This window comes from Carcharodon carcharias, chromosome 21 (genome assembly GCF_017639515.1).
Source record: "Carcharodon carcharias isolate sCarCar2 chromosome 21, sCarCar2.pri, whole genome shotgun sequence".
NCBI lineage: Eukaryota > Metazoa > Chordata > Chondrichthyes > Lamniformes > Lamnidae > Carcharodon > Carcharodon carcharias.
This window is the reverse complement of record NC_054487.1, coordinates 31,007,116-31,016,987: the sequence shown is the minus strand read 5'-3', so window position 1 is coordinate 31,016,987 and position 9,872 is coordinate 31,007,116. Positions and strand designations below refer to the sequence as shown.

The 9,872-nt window shown below is 40.5% G+C and overlaps 1 long non-coding RNA gene across 1 annotated transcript; it reads right to left on the bottom strand.

Moving 5' to 3' along the window:
• Window positions 1-1,789: 1,789 nt before the first annotated feature.
• LOC121293299 lies at window positions 1,790-7,113 on the bottom strand. The gene is made up of 2 exons (XR_005946479.1): window positions 7,009-7,113; window positions 1,790-3,272 (listed from the first exon to the last, which is right to left on the bottom strand). It is a non-coding gene; the product is annotated as an uncharacterized LOC121293299 (long non-coding RNA).
• Between the last annotated feature and the right edge of the window lie 2,759 nt (window positions 7,114-9,872).

The following is a 9,872-nucleotide window of genomic DNA, read 5'->3' as shown; positions in this document are numbered from 1 at the left end:
GTTGACCAGGTAAGTGCCTTGTTGGGACATATAACAGCGCTGGGCCTGCCAAAGGAAAGTGTTCCGGGGCTCTTACTGTTCTCCAGTGGGTGAGATCCCCGTCGCCCACATTAAACCCTAGCCCATCTCTCGATTGAATGCGTTTGAAAAAAAATCTGGCTTTTTATTGATATCCACAGGAATTAACGCTGACTGTAAGTTTAGTTTCTTGTAAATTGTCATCTGAAACTGGGCTATTCATCGAGACATCATACCTTAGCTGTGATACACCAAACATGCAGTAATGTCTTGACAACCATCTGCTTTTCTTATCAAGACAGATATTATAATTATGACAAAGTAGTATTGGTTGATTACTTAAGGCTTTCTATTGCATTTGCTCTCTTCCACACACAAGATACTTAAGCTTCAGCCAAATCTACATGAGACTGCCAAATCTGAATTGAGGCACACTATTAAAATCACTCTAAATAAGCACCAGCAGGATTCAAAGAGTCACTGTATTATTTGTAATACCATACACTGACATTCTGACTTCTAATCTACTTTAACTTGCAAAACATAAAATAAATCAGCACATTGTCAAAAGAATTGATTGGATTTTGTTTTATTTATCCAGCTCCTGCTGGCAAGATCCAGATTGAAGACTCCTTCAAGACTGTGGCCAGGACCATAATGAAAATAAACAAGCGGAGGTGTGGTTCCACAGAAACAAGAATAAAATATACTTCACTTACACATACTAATGTTTAATAAAAATTAAAACAAGTGACAGAAAGAAGATGAAGTCTGTCCTGGTGGTGCAGTACCTAAGTGCTTCATGTGACCCCACCAAACAGGTGCAGGAATCAGTCTCACAGGGCAATGTAATCCACATCACAGGCTTCAACCTGAAGGCGCAAATGTCTGGAAGGCAACACTGCATTCTGTTTATGTCATGCAACATCTCTACCAGCTGTGAAGAATCTCCCTTTTTAGATTCATATTATCCAGTTGAAGATATTTGTTTTCTGACTATTTGAGCTATACGGTGTGAGTATAACCAGAGTTTGGAATTGTGTTACAACAAATGTTCCTACTCCTATTTATTTTCACAGTCAGACTGCAAATTAAGACTTGAGAGATTATAATCCTCTGTCATTCATCACACACTTCATATGATTTTGTCTTAATATTGCAAATATCATTACATCATCATCATCATGTAGTGTGGAACAGAGTTGTGAGACCTGGTTACAGGTGTGGTTAATTAAAATCAATCTATTTATTCAGTAGTCACACCCTTATGACATGTGTAATTCTGGAATTAATAATATTCTACACCCTCAAACAAAATGCTGTATTACAGCATTTAGTGAGATAAATTCAACCCAGCGGGCAAATACAAAACTGAAAACAACAATACCCCAAGGATGACATCAAGAGGCAGTAACACCTTGAGCAAAGATTGTGCAGGTTATCAACATCAGTGCATTTGATTAGAGACACGCCTTTTGAAGCTGTTTCTCAATTCAAGATAATGTTTCTACTGCTGATACACTTCGCTGATTTTGTTGTCAAAAGCCATAACCAATGAAGTCGGTACCTTACCCAAGGGTTAGGATGTTATGAAATCATCAGTGATCACAAAATAAATTTATTGGTTAGTACAAAGGTGAGCAAAGACATTTCAACTATTCAGTCCACTAGTAACCAATGTGCACAGGAAATGTGTGTCTCCTCATCCTCACCTCTGATTTCAAGCCACTTTGCACGAATGCTGTTAAGGACAACACTGTCAGCGGAGTCGCGGTTGAAGTCTTTTATTTCTTAATGCACCATGAGTCTAGCAACGCAATCATGACCTTATTTACATTCAGTTTGTTCCTGACTTTGGAGGCACTGTCAGTTACAAATTGTTAAGTAGTGTGAGATTTGTATTCATATTTTCCTTCCCCTTAACTTAACGAACAGCTAGCACTTCAACCACCAAAGTTATATATTTTGATATAATTGTTTCCACTTACAGCCATTGCTTTTCAGACATTTTCTTCTAAAGAGCCAATTATTTTCACTTTTTAATTGAAGATTCTCATCTATGGCCAGTTTTTTTTTTTAATCACAAGGTTTGTTTTTACAGATTATATTTTGTTATTGTTTGGCTCACCTGGGGATCTGTTGCATTAGCTAATGACTCAAACAATAGAATGTGATGGTGGGCATCACCAAATAGGATGGAATTTCTTCAGACAGCAAAAGAGAAGCCTCAAAAGAACTGATCACAAAGACAATTATTAGTTTTATTGGCCCCTGGAGGATGTCAAAAATCAGTCTGGACACTGTCCTTCAGAACCACATTTAGACTGAGGGATGAGCTTTTTGATCTTTCTATCCTTTCCTCAGTGACTATAAATTGCCAATGCAGTTTAATCTGGTGGCAAATAAAAATGTGCCAAACAATTCCCCATCATAGGTTAGAACCTCCAGGCATATAATAGGACTTCTCTTCATCTACCTAAGTGATTGAATGAGGTGGATTTGTGGCAAATAGAGAAAATGGCTACAATAAGGAAGGGCTCCAGCCTACACCAATCTAACACTGATGCATTAGCAGCAAGCTATTCACAGCTGGCACATCTTGTTGCAAAGGAAATTGCATGAAGACCTGGATTAAGGAGTTGCTGCCAAGAAACCAGATAGATGGTTGTCCTGCCACCATACTGATGAGGAAAGTCAGGAAGTCTGGGACTGAGGTCAAGTGTTCAAGGACATTACTCAGAGAGCACATGCACATATTTGAAGGACGTAATACCTATCACGATTATGTTGCAAAGAAGGAAGCAGTTGCTTCACACCTCCAACTATCAACCACTGTTCCATGACGCGATTAAGAGGATGGTGGTCTTGCACTTGCACATTTTATGGTGAGATGCACTGTTCCATCCATGGTACCTACTATGTCTTGTGAAGGTACAAACTCACTTGATAGCTGTTGAATAATCAAACTTATGAATATTGGCTGGTTAGAGGAGGGAGGTGAAAGAGAAAGATAAGTATGGTCTCAAGTCAAGGTGACTCCAAGATGACAAGTGGAGTTAGAAGTTTAGAACCAACTCAATCCAGTTTGACAGATTTGCTAATTGGATATCAGAGTCAGGTGGGTCCAGAAATACTCCAGAGCACTGCTGATGTTTGACCAGTTCAGTAGCGGAATCTAGAGGTGAAGACCTGTCATTCAAAACTGGGATTCTTTCCAGTTGACTCCAGTAAAGCCTGCAAGTTGCTCTAAAATCCTAGAAGGAAATGGTTGTTAGTCCAATGAAATGGGAAGTTGGAAGAACACAAATTGTTGGGTTGAACTTCTATAACAAAATTTCTAAGCTGTAATATTACACAGCATGCACAATATGCATCAAGGTAAAATCAAGAGATGTATATTTCTATTGACAACCTATCAAATTATCATGACAGATTATTAAGCCTGCATTCAAAACATTCATGTAAAGATTGCTCATTACAATAACTTTCATTTTACATTATTTCATGCCAAAATTCTGTTAGAAAATGAAATGTCAAACCTCGCAGTGTGTCTGAAAACCTCTTGTGAATTATTACCTCATGGTGTAGCACATCGGAATTTTGCATATGTTACCGAGTTTGGTAAGTATCTCTCCAAACTCTCTTCAAACTCCTTAGTTTAAGGGAAGGAGCAAGCCAAAAGTTTGGATGTTTTTTTGGAAAAGGTTAATTGAATCCTCATTATGATAAATATATTTTTAAACAAACCAGAAATTTTTGAATGATCATGGGATAGCAGGCTTAAACTAGTCAGTCTTTCCAATTTCTGGGATATCAGCTGATCAGTTAATAGTGCTCTCATTGTATCTGACTTTGCACAACAGTTAAGGATAAATAATTGGATTGTAAAGCTTAAAACTTGGACTCTGAACCCAAGGTTTAGTCACATTTTTTGGTAAGCCAAATATAAAAACAGGAGGGGTTTTGTCCTTCAAGACATGTATATTCAATACAGATCATTTCACATTTGAGACAGCAACAAAAAGGGAGTCCAAGCAATGTTTTAAAAATGTTTCTGCAATACATGGCCACTATGCCTGACTCAATGGGATCTTTAACTTTCATTCCTCCTGGGCAAAATAAATGATTTTGAATTACTGTCAAAAACAATTGGGTTTATGTCATCCAGAAGCCACTACCAAATTGTCAAACAATATCTTAAAAGGGTTAACATTTATTATTTGCCTAGGAAACAAATTCCATAGGATAAATATAACAATTCAAAAATTCATGGTAAAGAGTGAGATTTTGGATAGGCTTCATTGTCACAAAAACTTGTATTTTATGTAGTACCTTTAAAATAGAAAAATGTTACACTGTGTTTCACAGAGGTGAAAGAAAATGGATATCAAGATGGCTGATAGGGTGAGTAACAAAAACTTGGTCAAAGAGGTAGGTGTAAAAGGTCTTAAAAAGAGAGGAAGATATAAAGGTGGCGAGGTTCAAGGAAACCTGGCTAGAAGGATTCAAACAGGAAGTTGTGCAAGATAGGCAAAGATCAGGAATGCAATAACTGATTTGAGGATCAAGTAGGGGAAAGGGGTTTGTAAATGGGGCTCTGAAGAAGGGTCATATGGACTTAAAAAGTTAAGTCTATTTCTCTCTCCACAGATGCTGTCAGACTTGCCGAATTTTTCCAGCATTTCCTGTTTGTATTTCAGATTTCCAGCATCCACAGCATTTTGCTTTTACCTTTGTAAATGAGGTGTTGGTTGACAGGGACAGAGAGAGAGTCAAGAAAGCATTATTTTTTTTAAGAGGGAGAAAAATGTAATTGATTCAATTAACCGTCAAAGCAACAACTTTGACAATGTCATTGGCAAGAGTTGTGATTTTACATTAAAAGAAGTCACCCTAAAAGAAGTCATGGGGGAGAAAATGGCATAGTGGACTTGTAATCCAGAGGCCCGTGCTAATGTTCTGGGGACATGGGTTCAAATCCCATCATGGCAGCTAGTGGAATTTAAATTCAATTAATGAATCTGGAATAAAAAAGCTTATGGCCATGAAAATGTTGTCAATTGCTGTAAAAACCCATCTGGTTCACTAATCATCCTTTAGGGAAGGAAAGCTGTTGTCCTTGCCTGGTCTGGCCTACATGCAACTCCAGCAATGTGGTAGGCTCTTAACTGCAAGCCACTCAGTTCAAGGGCAATTAGGGATGAGCAACAAATGTTGATGTTGCCAGCAACACCCACATCCAATTAAAGAATATTATTTAAAAATCAGGGCCATCTGGTGGCTTTCATTGTTCTAAGCATCGTGGATAGTGAAAGGTACTCAGAATTCATCTCACCTAATTTGTCACCAGGGCTTGCTGGGATTCTTGGCTCATTTTATTTTGTTCTAAATATTCATATATTTTTCTATTTCTAAATATTCTAATTTTTTTACTTAAATAAATCAGGACAAGTAACCTTAGCATTGTCTTATTTTTCATGTCTTCTGATATCTTGGCAATCTTGGCTCCATTAAATAATCGCTATGGTGTGAGGTTGATCTGAGTGGTACCAAGCCCGATCATGGCAGTGTGTAAAAACGCAAAGGTTTCGTTCATGGAACTTTAAGTCTGCTTGACATTTAGCAAATTCACTGAGTACAGCATCACTGATTTGGCCGCTAAACTATTGCATGATTCCCTAGAATAAGCAGTGAAACTTTTTGTGTTCAACTTTAACAGCACCGTTAGATGCAAGACTCCGTCAAATGCTTTGCAAAATGATGGCACGATAGAAATGCACATCACAAACATGGCCATGTGGCCACGCCAACAGCAGCCCCAGGGCCAATGAGTCTCAAATTTGTTTTGTTTGGCTCTGGTGCACAGCAGAAATCTCCTAACTCCAGCCTCAGGCTGCTGCAGAAACAATGCGCTGGATAATGTCACCTGACTGACAGTATCACAACCCGAAGACCGCGCTTTAAACGAACATTAAACAAATACTGATCATATCCCATACGGGCAGCATAGCAAACCATTTAGCGAAGTATGAGAAAAACCACCGGAGGCAACAAAGTTCTCTTCAGATGCCCTTCTGTCCCTTATGTATATCCTTTATATAATTATTCTCAAATACCGACTATTATGCAATTTAGTCAAGTTCTGTTTGGTGGGAATCAAGGGGACTCGTTTCACTTCTTGGGATCTCACTATACCAACCATGAAGTATTTGGCTCAAAGCGCACAGCTTTGTAAAGTGTGCAAAGAGGTGAATCGTGCACATACACACAATAAAGGTGATAATAACTGTCAGTTCGAACACACGATATTTCAAAGCTTTCATTGCCAGTTCCTTTGGAATTTAATCTCAAATTTAAATCAGTTTAGTCATAACTTCACATCGTGGCAAATTCCCACGCCTAAACTAAAAGCACTGATGGATAGCACATGACAGGGTAAGGGCCAACGTGCCCAAACTACTTGGGACATGACTGAATAATGCTGTCATCAGGCTGAGGCTGGTTATCGGTGAGAAAACTGCAGTCAGACCCAAGCAATGGAGCGCGGCGAAGTGCAAATGAAAATATTTTATTGACATTATCTGCTCGTCTGCTGGGGTTGTTTAGATCTTGGGAAAAGGAGGAATTCACAATTACAGTTAATACCATAAAGAAAACTCCTTCAACAATCTTACCACATATACTGGCAATAAGTGACAGCTTGAGATAAGGGGGAATTATCGCCACGTAGTCAAACCGTAACCCAGTGAAAACTGGAAATTGGATAGGGTGGCTGTTCGCCCTTTCTCCCACTATAAGTATCGCCCCCGAATCTCCCTCAGACCCAGGCAGCCAGCGGGCGCTCCTTGGCTGGACCTCGTAGAATGGCGGAGGCCTGCAAATTACACAACTAAGACTTTCACATCTGTGATAAATTCAACAGTTGCAGGGGATAAATCGAAAGGATAAACTAGTACACGAAATTAAAGTGTGTGCCGAGCGGTTACTCACGGCGTGCTCACGGGACCCAGCCGTTGAAGTGCTCATGGTTTCTTTCGGACGTTAATTGTTTTTTTTTTCCCTTGTGATCGGTAAACGGGCCTGGAGTGAATTCCGTTAAATATATCTGATCGAGGCGGTGGGTGGAGAAGCGGCGAGTGAACAAGTGTCTTTGTGATTGATGTAATGGGATCCAGTGTCAATAGGGGGCGATTCTCGGGAGGAAAGAGGAGGAGGACGAGGAGAAGGGGGGGGGGGGGGGGGGGGGGGTGGTGGTGGTTACACGTTAATAAATGCGTATTTTGACAAAAGGTTTGATTAATAAAAATAAACCAATCAAATAATTCCCGATTAATTCTAATGTAATGAATACACCGTGCTTTAGAAACAGCTGCGGCCCAAATGCTGTATATATGATTTAATTTGATGTTTCCTTTTTTGTGTGATGTGGGTATTATTAATTTTGTCCCAATAAAATGAGATATTTTTGTTAGATTTCTTTTATTTCGGCCGATGACACCCAGCCCCCTCGCCTTTTGATGTCTTTGAAGGTTCCGTTAAAATAGAAATATCTGGCCCGCTGTAAAGTTCTACAGGCTGGAATAACGTTTCCCAAAATTTCTGAAACTTTCATGCTGTATATTCAGGGTGTGTCTCGGACTATCCACCAAATTAATACAGCGGCTCAACAGCTTCCTCGGGCTTAAAAGTGAAGACTTAAAGGACTTTGCGGACATGCGTTAGCAAAAACTTTCCATTCATTTAGCAACATTCAACATAAATTGTGTCCAAATGCACTGTCATTTAATTTGCACGGAGCATTATCACCAGGAGCAACGTCCGATTGATTCTTCTGCTTCACTGAACGAAGGCAACAACAATCACTTATTTTTCCACTCGCCAATTTGCAAACATCAAGCTTCAACAGACAACAATATGATAAGACCAGATAACATGTTTTCGTGATATTAATTGAGGGTAAATGTTGATCAAGCATAACTGCCCTCCTCTGCACGTGGGATTTTTTTTAACATCTACCTGAGAGGGCAAATGGCCTTTCAGCTTAACATCTCATTTGAAAAGTAGCACCTCTTGACAGTGCAGTGCTCCCTCAGTCATGAGGACTCGAAACGTCAACTCTTCTTCTCCGCCGATGCTGCCAGACCTGCTGAGTTTTTCCAGGTAATTCTGCTCCCTCAGCGCTGCACTGGTTGTCAGTTTAGAGTTTGTGCTTATATGCTGGAGTGGGACTTCAGTCCACAACCTTGTGCATCAGAGGCAAGTGTGCTTGCCTGAGCCATAGCTGTTACTGTAGATTTTAAGCATCATCTTAAAGGAGTAGAGAGCCAGAAAGGTTGAGGGAGGGAATTCCTGAGCTTAGGACCTCAGCAGCTGAAGGTACGGCCATGATTGGAGGAATAGTTGAAACCAGGGTTATGCAAAAGTTTAGAATTGGAGTATCTAAGAGGGTCATAGCACTGAGGAAGATTACAGAGATAGGAAGGATTGAGGCCATGGAGGGAGTTGAAAGAAGAATGTGAATTTTGAAATCTAGGCATTGCTTAACTGGGATCTAAAGTAGATGAGTGAGCATGGGGGCAATGAGTAAACGGAACTTGGTGCAAGTTGGAACATGAGTTGCAGAGTTTAAGTTTATAAAGGGTGGAAGACGGGAGGCTAGCCAAAAAATGCATTGGAATAGTCCAGTCAAGAGGTAACAAAGGAATGAATGAGGCCTTAAGTAGCAGATGAGCTGAGGCAGGGCAATGTTAGAGATAGAAATAGGTGGTGTTCGTGCTGGCACAGTTATGTGGTCAGAAGCTCAACATTGGGTCAAGTACAACACCAATGTTGGAAACAGTTTGTTTCAACCTCAGGCAATGCCAGGGGGAGTGATGGAGTTTGTAGCAGGACTCAAGATTATTACAGCACAACCAAAACCTGTCTTTATCCAATAAGGACAATGAAGTTTTCATTCTGCAGCAAAGACAGGAAGCTTGGCTGAATTCCCAGTGCTGCAGCTGAGATTGGTTAACACAGCACATAGGGTCAAACTTGCAACTTTCACACACTCCACAGCGATCCTACTCACTGACAGTTCGAGGGGCATCACCATCATTCTTTCACACACACCTTCATTGTCCTCATCCAATCCATGGGACCATTCACCAACCACACATGCCAGGCATATATGACTAATGTATTTATGACGGGCAGTACCTACTCACTATGCCATCAGCAAGAGGGCCCACCAAACACTAAGATGGTACCTTCTTGTCCCATCATTTGCGAACAGATACAGATGAAATTAAATAGTAATAGTTTGTAACTTCATCCGAATTCAAAGCTAGCTGTGGATATAGAACTGAAAGAAGAAATAGAGATATAGAGTGAAATCATCCCAGATTTACACCAAGTGCGGTAGCGGGCGGGTAAAACAATGTTGTACCCGTTGGCCGTGATGACAGGTTTTCACACTGTATCATCCCAAACCTGCCATATTATTTATGCATTTCCTGGAAACACACCTTTTCCATGGTGAACGAGCTCTCAATCGCCCGCCAACCATCATCTCACCGCTTTATCACGCTAGGTGCGATATTTAAAGTCCAGCCATGTGCATACATCTCAGCGCTTCCAGACCATGACTGCTGCAGGGAAGATGACCACGAAAGGCAAAAAGATTGCAGCCCCAGGTTCAGTGGCAAGTTACTGGAACTCCTTTTGAATACCGTGGAGTCCTCTACCCCCGCTCTGGGTGCAGGATGGGCAGCAGCTTGGGAGGCTGTGTCAGCGGTGGTCAGTGCCAATACTCTTCAAAAGAGGACAGCTACACCATGCCACAAGAGGATGAATGATCTCCTCCATTCTGCCAG